We start from the raw sequence: 15,753 nt of genomic DNA on the forward strand, positions 1-15,753 counted from the left end.
AGAGATGGGAGAAGGCTTGCCCCTGTCACACAGCCGTCAGCAGTGGAACCAGGAGTTACTTTCCTCATTCTCGGGCCAGTGATCTTTCTACAGTGTGATGTCAGGGGATGGAGATCAAATCCCCGAAGAGTTGTGTAAAGGACTGTGTGAGTTATGTGTGACACAACAACATAGCAGGGAAGAGTTCTATTTCTAGAGTGAGAGCCCCTGAATCTGCATTCCGGCCCTGCCTCTAGTTGGGTGGCCTTGGACAAGTCTTATAACCTCCTTGAATTCCTAAAAGGAGGAATCAGTGACCCCAACTCGCAGGTTGCCGCGAGTGTGAGACGATATAGTGCCCATAAAGCTCTTGGTCTGCTTCCTAGCAAACAGTGAGAGATCAAAACATGTGAGCTGTATTGCTTCCTTCGTTCTCCAGACATTTATTGGACATGAAAATGGGCACATTTACACACAATATTTCATTCAAAACAGACAACAAGGCTCTAAGGCAGGAATTAAGATCCCCATCAGGCAGGCAAATGAACATGGGGTCCGAAGGGTTCGGCGATTTGTCCAGGATCTCTTCACTGGTGAACGGGGGCCCTGATTCTCTGACTCCAGATCCCCTGTATTCTACACTAGAAGCAGAGAAGTTAAGTGGGTCCCGCAGCCTCTTCTCTGGTTAATGCAACAGCAACAGGGAAAAGAAAACAAAGAAGGGGAAGAAGATGGTCCCAAGCCCACAGCACTTCTTGGAGGCCTGTCCAAGTCTGGGTAGGAGCACCCCACTCAGGTGACAGCCTGGAGGAGGGGGTCACATGAGACCGTTCGGCTAATTTGGAAAGTTATGAAATGACGGGCACACACTGGTCTGCTCACTCAGAAAGTGCAAGGAGGGAAAAACGGAGCAACAGCACAGATTTCCAGGCTGGGTGGCAGCAGAGGGAAGGAGCAGAACTTTGCCTATTGCAGCACAATTGAGTATAAAATCTTAGAAAGGTTTTGCAGGGTGATGGAAAGGGCCTACTGAATACTCAGCGTGGCAATGGGAGGGTAGGAGGAAACAGGAAGAGAGAAGGGGTCTTTGGAGCCATAGGGCTCTGCCAAGTATGAGTCCTGAGATTGAGGACAAAGTATGTAGCCTCTCTGAGCCTTAGTTTCTGAAATGTAAATGTGAATATCACTGAAATTTACTGGAGAATTTAAGGATACCTGTACATAGCTCATAGATCCTAAGATACTGATTTTAGCACCTCTAAAATGAGGGTGTGTCCTGTAATCGATCACATTTTAGAGTCCATGAAATATAGAATGTAAAACTCACATAAAGTGAACACTCAGTAACTTTGGACAAATATTATCTCATAGAAGCCAGAGGTGTATCTTGTAACACATCCTGCAGTTAACGGCACTGCTGGAGAACAGGAGCAACGTCTTCTGTTCATCGTATGAGGTCCATGGTCTGTCGGGTGAACATGTACACCTGAAGGGCCCTCAGGTTCACTTCAAATCCAAGATTCCAGGTTTCTCAGACACTATATCTGCTGCCATAACACTACCAACAACCAAAGAGTTACCTGTTCTCTAAACCCAAGTTCAGGACATGTGATTTCTCATCATCTGCAAAATGAAATCCAAAAATGTCTGCTCAAACTCCAGTACTCTGAGGAGGCTAGAACCATCCAAAACAACCCAAAGTACTTAGAACCATATTCCTTCCCATCTCTGGCTCTGAACATGCTCTTCCTTATGCCTGGAATTCCTTCTATCCCCCACTTCCTCCTTCTTTCCTTCCCCTGTGCTGGGGACATTGGATACAATGGGACAAATGGATGGGACTCCTTCCTGCCCACAGATTACTGAGAACTTGGCAGAGGAGAGAGTTAAGTAAGAAGGGGGAAGGGTAGGGTGTGAGGAGATCTGAGATCAGGAAACAGTGAACCTGTCCTCACACTGACTACAGGACAAAACCCTACTCTTCTCTGAGGCATAAGTCAGCATCCCCTCTTCACTGAAGCTGTCTGGGACCTCTCTGATTGGACAGATTTTCCCGTCAATGAGCCCCAAGCCTGAGGGAGCACCTTTCCTTCTGGGTCTATGGACCTCTGACTCCATTTCTAGACCGGGAGCTCCTTGAGGGCAGGGATGTGTTTTCTCCATAGCTTAGTTCCTAGCAGGATGGCATGAATAGGGTAGGGGCTCAAGAAACGCTTGCTAAATGGAGACTGAATAAAGGATTGAATATGAATAAAGGACTAAAATGGATTAAATTAAATTATATTAAATTATTAAGTGAAAAAATAAAGGATTTTTTTTTTACTCTTTAAGAACAAATGTAATTAGTCAATTAGTATAAATGTTCCCAACATGGTAATTTTATGAGGAAACCACATTATACAAGGTACATGATGGGTTTCAAAACTAATATAATGATTTGATATCTAAAGAATACTGAAACAATTACATTATTGCTTTCTTTCCTTCCCCTCTTGTTTAAAGATGTACAAATCTCTTTAAGGAAAAAGACACTGTTTCACTCCAAAACCAACTATTATTCTCCCTATCATTTTATTTATTTGTTTACATTTTGATTGAAGTGCAGTTGATTTATGATGTTGCATTAGTTTCCAGTGGATTTATTTTGTAATTGGTGGATTTCTCCACAGGAAAAGTCTTGAAAAAGATATAAATAGTCAGCTGCATTTAGCTGCCCTCCTCTGAGTCTCCCTTGTCTCTGAAATGAAAACATTAGTTATCAGTGCTTTTCTTTAAAAAGAAAAATTCCTATTCTTTGTCTCTCTCTGTCTCTCTCTCTTTCTCTAGCAAGTGAAACTCTTTCTTCAAGTGAGCTCTTACTCAAAGCCCAATGTGTAATGCAAATAAAGTATAAGCTTCTTTGAAGTAAGACACAGAATATGACCCTTCCAGCTCATCTCTGCTTCCCCATTCCAGGAGGAGAGCAGTTGGACGCCCTCTGGAGTCCCCGTCACCTCCAACACTGAGCCAGGCTGTAATTACATCAAGAAGCCAGATTCACCAGGACCACTGGTTACAACCAGAAGACAACGCTAAATATTTATTAAATGCCTAATATATGCCAGGGCAGTCAGGCCCTTTAAAATTTGTCTTATTTCCTCTTTCTTTCTTGCCATTCCTTTCTCTTTGCCCCCAATTCTTCATTTTCTAGTTAAAAATAATTGTGGGTTGTTGCCACCTGCCTTAAATACTCTTGGAGAGTGAGTTAGAGTTATAAATAGATGTAAGTACAAAATGTGGTGTTGGTTTAATTCTTACAACAAACCTGTGGGGTTGGTTTTAGAAATTCTGATTCATAACTGAGGTCGGTGGGGCTCAGGGAGGAAGCGAAGTTGCCCAAGATCATTCCAGGAAGTCAGCAAGCACCATCCCAACTCCCACCTCCCACCTCCTGGGCGCCTCCCCGGCCCCAGCACCGTGCTCCCTAAGAGGCGCATGCTTACTAATGTATGTAACCCCTACAAACCCCAAGAGACCAATACTGTCGCTTACAGCCATGTTACAGATGAGAACACGGGATTAGAGAGATGAAGTTTAGCCAGAGCCAGGCAATCAATAAAAGCTGAGCCAGTCTTGAACCAAGTCCGGGTAATGCCCAAGCCTGGGCTGGTACCCAACATGGAGCCCACACTCCTGCCTCCAAAGCCTTGTTCCTGAATTCCCTCCTCCCTTTGAAGCAGTCTCCATGCCCTCCTGGCTGGGGTTTGAGGAAATGCACAAATGCCAGGGACCACACAGTGCCATGCAGAAGCACAAACCATGGTCATTAAGCAAACTGGACGGCCTAGGGGCAAGTCTGGGCTTCGGTGCGATTTGGTGTGTGACCTTTGACAAGTTATTTAACTTCTCTGGGTCTCAGTTTCCTCAGCCACAAAATGAGAATTACAATCCTAGCAACCTCAGGGGGATCGTTAGGCATGAAAAGTCTTAGCACAGCATCTAGCATGGAATAAGCACGCAGTAATTGCTAGCTCTTATTACCTGTGTGTAAAACGTCTAGCAATTAATAGCAGCCTTCTGATTATGTTATTACAGTTTCTGTCTCTGTCTTGAGGGATTCCACACATCCATGGAACTTTCAACCACAGGGAAGCTAGAACTGGCCACAGAACTCACTCCAGGCAGAATCCGGCTCCTTCTCCTCTCTCCCAGGCTGAAGGCTTCTGCTCCCTTTCAACAGAAGCTTATTCAAATCAACAAACACTCTTGAGTGACTTCTGTATGCCAGACCCTGCTTGAGACTCTGGGTCCAGAAAAATCAAAGAAGCACAAGGTCTCCCTGCTTTTGGTGCATATGTGTGGTAAAATATTCATAAAATAATATTTATCATTCTAACTATTCATAAGTGTCCAAGGCAATGGCATTCAGTACATTCTCAGTGTGGTGTAACCGTCACCACTCTCTATATCCAGAACTTCTTCATCACCTCCAGCAAGAACTCTGTACCCATTAAAAAATAGTTCGCCCTTCCCCCTCCTTCTATTCTAATTCTCTACTCCTCTAATTCTCGATTCTTCTAATAGAGTAATCTCTATTCTATTTTCTGTCTCTATTTACATTTTAAAAAATTTTTGTAGTAAAATGCGCAACACAAAATGTAACATTTTAACCATTTTTTAAGTGTATAGTTCGATGAGTGGTATTAGGTATATTTACATTGTTGTGCAACCATTACCACAATCACCATCCATCTCCAGAACGTTTTCATTTCTCCAAACTGAAACTCTGTACCATTAACACTAACCCTCTCTCCTCCAGCCCCTGACAACCACGTTCTACTCTGGGTCAATGAACTTGACGACTCTAAGAACCTCGCAGCAGTGGAATTATGTAACATTTGTCATTTCGTGACTAGCTTATTTCACTTAGAGCATCCTGTTTTCAAGGCTCGTCTGTGTTGTAGCAGGTGTCAGCAGTCCTTTGCTTCATAAGGCTGAATAATACTCCATCGGGTGTAAGGACCATATGTTGTGTATCCATTCTTCTGTTGTGGACCTTTTGGCCACTGTAATAACACTACGAACATGGGTGGACAATTCTCTCCACCTTGGAGCTGTTTGTGGTCTAATGTGGGGGATGACAGGTCGATTCACTTCTAAGTTAGCCCAGATAAGTCCCAGTTTCCTCATCTGTGAAATGGGGATACTGTTAAGTGCTATAGGGCTTAAATGAGATGATGCACAATTTAGGGCAGCGCCAACACCTGGTAAACACTTGCTAAATGTGAGCTCTTGTTGCACCATTAGGCAGGATGTGTCTAGAGGAGAGGGGGCTGGAAATCAGGCAGTCAGCATGGGCCTTCCCACACACATCAGGTCAGCCCACCTTCACGAGCATCCTGGCAAGGGGGCCTGAAGATCCCAATTTTCCAGGTGAGGAAACAGACTCAGAGAGGTCCTGGGCTGGAGTGGTAGGGGTGGGCCTGGAACGGGGCTTCTCCAGCCTTCCTGTTCAAATCTAGAGAGCGGGGATGGTGTGAAGTCCCTGGGGGAGGAGGCGCCACACACACCCGCCCCCTCAGACGTCTGCAGTCCTGACCAAAGGCCACACGCTCATCCCAGACCTCCTGAGTGTCAGAGGGAAGAGCCGGAAGGCAGGAGGGAGGGAAGGTGTTAACGTGGAGGCAGAGGGCACAGCCTGAGCAAAAGCCAAGAGGTGAGGGCAGGAGTGTCTGCAGGAGAAATGGGAGGAGGCCGGTCTGGGAGCAAAGGGCACCATCGTACATGGGAGGGTGGGGTCGGGTCACCAAGGGCAGGGGAGGCGGCCCAGCCCAGTCCGGTTCCAGGGCTGAGAAGGCTGGGAAGAACTGCCCAAGTGGCATTTCAGGGGATTAGTCAGACTGATTGGACAGAGAGACTTGCCTGCTTTCAAACCACAGGCGATGTTTTAACAGTTGTATGTGTTGTACGTGTTTCACTCATACTCACGTACATAGTACAAAAAGTCAGACAGTTCTAGAAGGCCCACTCCCCAGCCCCATTCCCCTCCATCCCAAATCTTACTGCCCAGAGGCAGCCACTGACCAGGATCTCTTCCATATTTAACTCCGTATTTCTAAATAATGGGTTTTGAGATGTGACTTCTTGGCTTGCTACAACGAAAGACAAACTTCTAGCTCTCCTCGCTACAAAGCCACTTCACCTTACCCCACCTTCCCAACCTAGTTACAACACAATTTTTGGTTAGAGTGAACGTTTATAGTATTGTGGCCCTGAAGGTCATGGCCGAGCCATATAATATTATGATTAAATTTCTGCTTTTATACAATTTATTCTTTTTACTGAAATTAAGGTCTTTGTTTTTTAATTCTATCTGCTGCTTTTTCTAAGCATGTTCATCTGGAAATGTAAGTCTTTTCTTAGAAGCTTCAAGTACCTTTAGGTAATCAATACCTCTGTCCACCTTGCTTCCTTCCAGAACCATCAGTGCTCCTGCTCTAACTTGGACACCTATTCTCTTAACTGCTGCAGAGGTAGCTCGGCCCAACTGTGTTTCATTGGAGCCCCTAAGGCCAGACAGATGAACAGGGTGAGATACATCTTAGCCCAATCATCTCTCAACTATAGATTTTACTCAGAAAGTACCCATTATGTTCTTTCTAGATCCCAAAGAGTTCCAGTACCAGAGGTTGGTGATGCAGAGATGAATTAGATGTGGTCCCTGCCTCCACAAGGGTCTCAGCCCACTGCAGTAGACACAAGTAAGTGCTGAGCCAGAAGGGAGCTGTGGGAGTTATGGGAGGGAGTGGTGGCAGAGGAGAAGCCCTTACCTCAGCCTTGGAAAGGGCCAGTATGAAGGCTCAACTTGTCAGGAGGAGTTTTCTAAGAGTTCTGGGAAGGGCATTCCAGGTAGGAAAGCATCCTGTGCACGGTCATGGGAACATGAGAAAGCAGGACTCTTTCTGGGAATTTCAAATAATTAGTGATGATCACATGGGAGGGTTCCAGTGGAGGGGCCGTCAGTGTCTTGTGTGCCATGCAATGGGACTGAGGGAAACGGGGAGTCACAGAAGGATCTTAGAGAGGAAAGACATGATCAGGTCTGCGTTTTTTAAAAGACAAGATGACTGCAGGGTGTCAGATAGGTTGGAGAGAGAGACGGGCTAGTGAGGGAGATGTTGAAGTGTGGCAAGAATGAAGAGGGCCTGTACTAACAGGGGCACTGGAGGTGAGGCATGGGACTCCCAAGACCTTATGCAGCTGAAACGGACTAAACTCAGGGTCACGAGGAATGTGGGAACACTGACAGATAATTCTCAGGTGTCTCAGGGAAAAGACATTTCAATTCAATACATGTCTCCTGGGAAACCAGAAGCTACTCTGAGCTAGAAAGAAGGACATTGGTTTCTTGGTGTGTTTGAAGGGCCAGAGGGACTGAGAGGGTGGATGTCAGGGGACTGAGGGAGCAGGGCGAGGGCCAGGGATTCAGAAATTAGGTGGTAGAGGCAAGATTAAAAGGCAGTGGAGTCAGAGGGGTTAGTACAGCCTAGCTGTAAGAGCACGAGTTCTGGCAGCCCTTGCTTTAAATGTCAGCTCTGATACCTGCTGGCTGAGCCTCCATTTCTCCATCTGTAAAATGGGGACCATAATCCTACTTACCTCGTAGGGGAGTTCTGAGGATTAAATGAGACCCTGGCTATAGGAAGTGCTTCATTTTGTGACTCCCTGTTATTTGTCTTGGGGATCAAGGACGGCTTCAAAAAGCAGGTGAGAGCTGAGCTGACTTTGGAGGAGGAGGAGGCAGAGCTGGCTTCACAGGAATGTGACCTGTGCAGTCACAGAAGGCCCCGTGCTCAGAAGAGCCCTGTGGTTGGTTTAATGCTCCACTTTGCCATCTTGAAGTTTTTAATTTTTAAGCAAAGATTCCCATATTTCCGTTTTCCACTGGACCCCACAGATTACGTTGCAGTGCTATGAAGGGGAGACCGTCAGGCAGAGAAAAGGGGGTATATTTGTAGCAAAAGGGCCCTCAGTGTGCAAAGGCATGCTGAAACTTGGCACTTAGCTTGTTTTGGAAACAGTCAGTGCCAGGCATGGTGCTTCTAGCAGGAGAGCTGTGTATCCCAGGGAGCAGTAGGAGCTCAAAGTGGAAAACAGAGAAAGGCCTCAAATACAACGTCAAGAGGTTTGGATGTCATCTGATATAAACATGGGGAGGCTTCCAAACTGTGAATCCAGAAGTGGTAACATCATGACAGTTCAGAGAGAACACCAAGGCACTGCAGGGGTGAACAGTGCAGACGGTATTATGATATCCACTTTACAGATGGGGAAACTGAGACCCTGGAAGGTGATGTGAGCAGAGCTGCAATATGACTTTCATGGGCTTTAGGCACTTTTAGCTTCATGGACCCCTTTCTTCATAAATGTGCATGGAATATACATACACGTATATGTGTATAATTATACTTTACAATTGCATTGGTATGGAGGCAAAGACACTAATATTATATACTGACACATTTTCTTTGACCTAAAGCAAGGTGGGCATGAGGTGCTGTGCCTGCTGCGCTTGGCAGGTACGTCGCCCTGGGTAAGAGATGCTCAGCTCTTCCAGCTGTCCTGGGCTGCAGCCAGGACACCTGGGTCTTCCTAGAATTGGTGAGTGGTCCTCTTCTCTTCAAGGGGAGCACTAGCCAATCTCTAAGGCCCTTTCAGCTGGACCCTGCTTTGGCTCCAAGGACTTTCCATCCCAGTTTCCTACAGAGGGTGCTGACAGCTGTTTGGGTTTGGATCTGGATGCTGGGGCTGAATGACAAGTGAAGGACACAGAGTTGCAGATGTCCCTAGGTTTGGGAGAAAATCAAAGGTCTCTGTGTCTGCAGATGTCTGTGACTTTACTCCTGGTGCCACCTACCTACAGCGTCAACCCTGGGGACTGGGCTGCCGGCCTACCCCACCCGAACGGAGGGTGGGGAGGCTGAGTCAGCGGCAGCTGCTGAGGAAGCTGTCTGGAGAGAAGAAACATCACCGTCTGTCTGTCTGGGGTTCCAGGAAAACCTGCCTAGAGGTGGTTTTTCTTTGTGGGCCAATGGCTCATGAAGCCATCGTTGGGGATGGATGGAGGTTCCAGAAGGATCGTCCCCACTTCACCTCCTTCCTCCAGCTTTTTTCACAGATTCCTCACTGGCCTTCTCGGTCTTTCCTCCACATGCCCAGGACGGTGACAGGATGGCCTGATTCATGAGCTTCAGTTCAGTCTCCTGCTTCCTAGCTTTGGCCACTGGATGTACCTGGGTAGGCGAGAGATGTCACGGAGAGTGCCGATTTGGGAAAGGAAAATAGGTCTTGCCTGGCTATCCCCTTGGGTCTCAATCTCCCCTCATCTTCAAATCACATTTCTCCAGACCCCAGATCCCTTCCTACTAGGTTTGGATAATGGATGGATGAATAAATGAATGAATGACTGTCTAAACTTTCCCAGTCTTAGGAGTCACTCCTACTCTGCCCTCCAATCCCTGAGGTCAGGACATAGAACCCAACTGCCTCTAAATGGGAGGCAAATTGAAACTTGAAGATCTGGAGAAAAAGTCATGAGAAAGTTTCTGCCAGATCACTTCTATTGCCCCTATGAAGGCTATGGGTCTGATGGGAAGATAAAGGACGAAGTTTGGAATTCCTGTTGAGCAGAAGGGAGACTGAATTGATCGGGGATTTGCAGACACATTACGAGGTAGTGCTATGGGCCCTCTGATTTCAGGGGGTAAGAGTAATAGCTAATATTCCCAGAGCAGTTATTGCAGCCACACTGGGTCTGGTGTGCTACATGCACCACTTCCTTTCATCTTCGCATTCACCTGGGAAGCAGGTGCCTAAGTAAGGATGACCCAGGTCATCCTGCAGAAATTAACAAAAACAGCAAGAAGAACCATTCTAAGTGGCTTACAAACACAAAAAATTTATTTCTTGTTCTCATTATATGTCCACCATTAGCAGTTCAGGAGAAGAGGCATAGCAAGATGGAAATCTAAAAGGCTTAGAAGGGAAGGTGGGAGAACTTCAGAGCCTAGAATTCGGGAGGCAGTCAAAGAGCCAGTGCAGTGAGAAAGCTCTGGAAAGATAAAAGGGAGGGGTTGGGAGTGGGACCCTGCTATCTGAGATTTCAGGGGTGGAGCAGTAGCCAGCCAAGATAAGAGCCAGGTGTGGCTCGGAGTGTGGGTCGCTGGAGTGGCTTAAAGGTGAAGGTCCCTGGAAAGGAAGAGGTCAAGGTTCTGATGGATGGAGCCATGCTTCTGTTCCCGGGGGAGAATGGGGGTCCATGGTAGGATACAACAAGCCACTGGTAAGTATATTGCAGCTCCCTGGGCTGTAAATTTTACCAGAAAATAAGGTTTAGAAATGATGATTTTTTAATAGTCAAACCTGGAAATATAAAATATAAGACCTCAAAGAAAGGTGTGTGTGGAAGCCCACTCTCCTCTCCAGTGGAAAGTTGGAGGAGCACTAGATGTAGAAGAGACACTGAGAAGTCTTCGATGACCACAACCATGGGGGTTCGAGATGCAAACATTCAAAACCAGGGTTCCCTTAAAATTCCCATTCAATGATAATAATAATAAAAGTTAACAGTTCATGAGAGCTTATTATGTGCCAAGCACATAAGTGTTCTAAACACTTTATAGGTATAGCTGCTTCAGTTTTCTCATGTCACCCTCAGGGAGGGACCGTTTTTACTGCCAGCACAGGAGGAGTTAACGTAACTTGGCCAAGGCTGCGTACTAGTGTGTCAGAAGTGGATTTGATCTCCGGCAAACTGGCTTTAGAGTCCACGCACTTACATGCTACACGAGTGGGTCTCCAACATGGGTGAGCATCAGAGTCACCTGGGGGCTTGTTACAGTAGAGTGTTGGGCCCCTCCCTTAGATGTCTGGGGTGGAGCCTGAGAATTCTTATTTCTAAGAAGGTCCCAGGTGATCCTCAGGCTGTGAGTCCCAAGTCCACACTTCCTACTGCCTCACAAACTGACACACAGCAACTACTCAGGGCCCAGCAGGTACAGCATCTCTTTCCAAACACACCTACCAAATTCCTGGGAGCAGGTGTGTGTGTGTGTGTAATAGGAGGCAGAGGATTATGGCTTAAGTAGCCTTGGGAGACAAAAAAGAAACCTGATTCTGCCCCTCGGCCCTGAGGTATGTGGGATATGGAAAAACAAACCATCTCCACAGAGAAAGCAAGGGGTATGTATTCCACTTAAGATCCAGAGACAAGGCACACAGAGCAGCCGGGTTTTAAGTGGAGAGTATTTGGCACAACAAGGGGCTGTAGAGGGCAGGGTGGGGAGAGGGGGCAGAGAGGGCAGCAGCCATAGGTCTGAATGGGCGAAAGTGGGGTGCGGATACAGGGTGGGTAAAGAGGATTGCACTTGTCTGAAGATGATGGTGCAGGAGAGAGGTGCAGACAGGTCATCACAGGAGGCCTTTCTGAAGCTGATCTCCCTTCTCCTTCTGGAAACTTCCCAAGGGCCAGTGATGACAAATAAGACAGGTGCTGATACCTGAATAGAGATTGAAGGGTTTGAGGCTTCTCCTGGAAAGGAGTGAGCCAGAATCAGATGTCAGCCGCTGCAGAGCCAGACCTCAGTCTTAAGTTCAGGTGTCACCCAAATGACGGACTCTTGGCACCTTGAAGAACACCTCTGCCTTCCCCAGGCATTGCCTCTGCGAGAGCATGTGGGGCCGTGTCAGCTTCCCCGCCGCCATCCCGTCCCTCCTGCAGCTCGGGGTCCAGATTAATTAAGAGCCCTGCCGGTCGATTAGTCTCGATCACCTCTCTAATTGGGCCCCAGCTGTGTTTTCTCTTGACAAGGGCTCCTTTATGGGACTCCTAAAATGCCTTACATGAAAAAACATCACAGTTGCAGGGTTATAGGATCATAAAACCAGGAACTCTTGTTTTCTACAGAAACAGAGAGGGCATCGCTCCATGTTCCAGAAAATATTTTTTTGGAAAGTTGGGAGGGAGGGGACTGAGCATCTAATTCTCCATTTGTTTATGTGCTGGATCTGAACGCCGATTGCTGTTTTAAAAGGAGTTTTGCATAATCACAGGTGTTTGGTGCATAAAGAACTCGGGAAGTTTCCTGGCAGAAATGTGAGACTTGAGAAATTGAACCATGAATGGCTCCATTTATGAACAGCCACCAGTGATTGACAGGAGGACTATTAATAGCTAACATTAGCTGAGCCATTCATAGGGGTTCAACTTTATGCCAGGCACTTGGAATAGATTGTCTCGTTTGAACCTGGCAATGGCCTTCTGAGATGGGTCTAAGTGTTCTCCCCACGTCCACAGATCAGGAAAGCACGACTCAGAGAGGTGAAATAATTCATGTTCAAGGTCACACGGCTCTCCAGTCAGTGGCTGAAATGGGACGGAAACCCGTGTCTGTTTTCATGCCAAAATTCCTTTCTGCCTCTCTCCAACTGCATGATGCAATTAACTGGTGGGACTCAGGGCTCCCTTTGCCACAATTACAATGTCAACAGCAACGACCCCTAACTTCTGTACAGAGTTTCATAATTACTACATTCGCTTAAATTCGTTGCCTCATGTGATAAGGTAGCCCTGTGAGAGAAACAAAGCAATTGCTATAGCCCCCTTGTCACAAACTGGGAACCTTAAATACTAAGGGACTAAGTTATGTACCCAGATACATACCAGCAGCAAAGGACAGAGTCAGACTCTTCTCATTCCTGCTCCACGTGCAGTGCCCATTCCACGACTCCCCACCCCTCTCCCAATGTGGTGCTTCCCCTGGAGGAAGCTAGATATATTTATGTATTTTTCCACTCATTTATTCATTCATTCACCCCTTCACTTATTCATTCAGTCATATTACATTTTTGTTTTCCCGTCCTGATTATTATATTTACTTAGTTGCAGTCTGTCTCCCCTCCTTGGAATATAAGCATCATGAGACCAGGCCCTTGCCTTTCTTATGAATAATTATTTTTCCGGCCCCTGCCCCCAGATAGTGCCTAGAGCTTAAGGATTTATTGTTCAATGCATCCCAGCAAATGTTCATTCATGCGCTTAGAAAATACTTACTGAGCATCTGCTGTACACCAGGCACAGGTCGGGCCTAGGGACACTGCACTGATAAGACAGGCACAATTTCCCAAATCCTTGGAGCTCACCTTCTAATTTGGGGTTGGAGTGGAGGGACTTACACACAAGTAAATAAACAAGATAGTCACTGAGTGGGATTTGCACAGTGTGGGGCCTTCACAGGGTGATGTGATAGAAAGTGACAGTTACTCAGTTCTTGTCCCAGAGCTGTTCCATGCTGGTGGGGCAGACCATGCAGCCAACAGGCAGTCTGCAGCTCATGGAAATAGTGGAGGTTTTGCAAACTCAGAGGCAATGCACTTAGCTCAGAGTTGGAGGGTCTGTACAGGGCTTGGGGTCAGGGGGGTACTTCCTAAGAAGGCGGCACCTGAGAGGTTTTAAAGATAAACAGAAGTCATCTAGAAAAGGGGTGCGTAAGATTCCAGGTCTGTTCAGGGACCGGTGGCAAGTGGCCAGCTGGCACAGGTCCAGGGATGATCAAGCCCAGAGTGTGAGGTGGGGACAGAGGGAAGAAAAGAGGTGAGGGATACGAGGATGGACCTGGTCCAAGAGGATCATATTGTGATGCTTACTTTTGTGCATCGACTTGGCCAGGCCACAGTTCCCAGTTATTCAAACACTAATCCGGGTGTTGCTGTGAAGGTCTTTTGTAGATACGGGTACCATCTACAGTCTGTTGACTTTATGTAAAGATTATCCTCAGTAATCTGGGTGGGCCTCATCTAATCCATTGATAGGCTGTGAGAACAAAGCTGAGGTTTCCCTGAGAAGGAAGAACTTCTGCCCGTGGACTGCAGTGTCAGCACCTGCCTGCGAGTTTCGAGCCTCTGACCTGACCTGCACATCTGGGACTGGCTTAGCCAGACCCCACAACCGCAGAAGCCAATTCTTTGAAATAAACCTCTAGATGAGAGTTAGAGGTAGACAGGTAGACAGACAGGCTCCTAATCTCCTCCCGGCTCTCTTCCTCTGGTGCACCAATCACTGGCTGACTGATGGACAGACATCTAGCCAGCTAAGTGGACGTCATCCTTAAGGCAGTGGAAAGGGGCCACGAGGCTTTGAGCAAAGGAGGAACATAGACAGGTTTGTGCTTCTAAAACACACTGGCTTCAGTGTCAAGTGGATTCGAAGGGTAAGACCGGGGGCTGGTAGACCACGTCAGAAGCAGTTGCCTGAACTAGGTCTTGGCAGTAAGAATGGTCTGGAAATAGGGGGACCAATTCAAGTGATAGCACGAAAGCAGAACTGAGTTGGTGTCCAGTGGCGTGTAGATGGTGAAGGAGAAGGCAGCTGCGACGAGTCCCAGGTCACGTGTAGATGGGACATAAACGCCATGAGAGCAGGGACTTTGACCTGTCGTCTGTTGTCCCCTCTGCACCTGGAAGGTACCTGGCACCCCAAAGCTACTCCTTGCACGTTTAATGAACTGACGGTGGAACGATTCCCTGAGACTCAGATCATAGGCTGGGAGGCTGGGTGGTGAGGACAAGGAATCCAAGCGCAGTGCAGGGCACGCTGAGTAGTTTGAGGTCGTCGCGGTCAGTCCACCAGGAGGAGGGGCCTGGAGGGAAGCTGGGGAGATGGCCTGGGGGCAGGACAGAGCTACAGGATGGAGGCTGTCCTGTCCTAAATCCGAGGATTGGACCTGCAACCAGGGGTCAGGGCTTCCTGAGGATGTGTGGAGTGTGGAGGACAGAGGTTCGGGACTGAATCTTGGAGAAGCTGCAACATTTAAAGACTGGAGCAGGGAAAGACCCCATGAAGGAGAATGAGCAGAAGTGGGCAGAGAGAGGAAGCAAATCAAGAGAACACAGTGGGAAGGAGCCAGCAAGGAGGAAGGGAGTGTGCCCACGGCTGCTGAGAGGTCAAGAGCCGTCTGGACTTCCAACAGGGACCTTGGCCAGCGTGGTGGCAGTGGAGGGGACAGAGGTCAGAGGTCAGATGCAGACATCTGAGGAAGGCAGGGACAGTGAGGCAGGGGAGGCTGTCTCCCCTTTCCAATAGTTGACCAGACATTACCCGCCCATTTTCAAGGATGTGAAGCCGAGGCATGGAGAGATGAAATTGGTGAAAATCCATCAGAGTCCAAAGGGGACTGAGCTGTAGGATGACAGCTGTTCAGAAGGCACATTGCCGTTTTATGACTTGGCAGGATCCAGACTTTGAAAAGAATGATGGTTGTGCAGGGTGGGGCCCAGGCCCTGTCCTGGCTGATCACTGCCAACGACGTGCAGGGCAGGAGCCTCCAGGGCGTGCAAGAACATTTTCTCAAGGGGAACCACCTTCTCTTGAAACAGCCTGTTCTGCTGAGTTGACAGAAGAGAGGAATGGGGACTCCTCGGTCCTGGGCCGGGTGCCAAACGCAGCGCGAAGGCGGAAGGCGCCTGGAGGCCAGTGTGGCTTCAGCCTCCCTGGGCCCTGCATGGGCCAGCCCGGCTCCTCTGCCCTCCCTGGGCAGGAGAGAGGCTGCGTGAGCTGGATTGGTTTGTTTTTCACTAATGTTCGATAAGCACTTACTGTGAGCCACACTCAGTATTCATTGTTATGTACTTGAACTTACTTGATCCTCACAACTGATTCTTTGAGGGATGTATGCTGATTGTTCTTAGTTAACAGTGAAAAAAACTAAGGCCCAGAAAGGTTTCTGTCCCCTGCCTGAG

General features: G+C 47.7%; 1 long non-coding RNA gene across 2 annotated transcripts in view; it reads left to right on the forward strand.

The window, feature by feature from the left end:
• Nucleotides 1–15,753, forward strand: part of LOC123617850 (uncharacterized) — a 324,334-nt gene that overhangs the window by 298,575 nt on the left and 10,006 nt on the right. The window contains exons 4-5 of one of the 2 annotated variants that reach the window (XR_012511243.1): nt 6,622–6,719; nt 9,125–9,436. This is a non-coding gene — a long non-coding RNA (uncharacterized LOC123617850). Of the gene's footprint in view, nt 1–6,621; nt 6,720–9,124; nt 9,437–15,753 lie in introns of those variants that run through there. The other variant, XR_012511242.1, reaches the window with a different exon arrangement.

This window comes from Camelus bactrianus, chromosome 13 (assembly GCF_048773025.1).
Source record: "Camelus bactrianus isolate YW-2024 breed Bactrian camel chromosome 13, ASM4877302v1, whole genome shotgun sequence".
Taxonomy (NCBI): Eukaryota; Metazoa; Chordata; class Mammalia; order Artiodactyla; family Camelidae; genus Camelus; species Camelus bactrianus.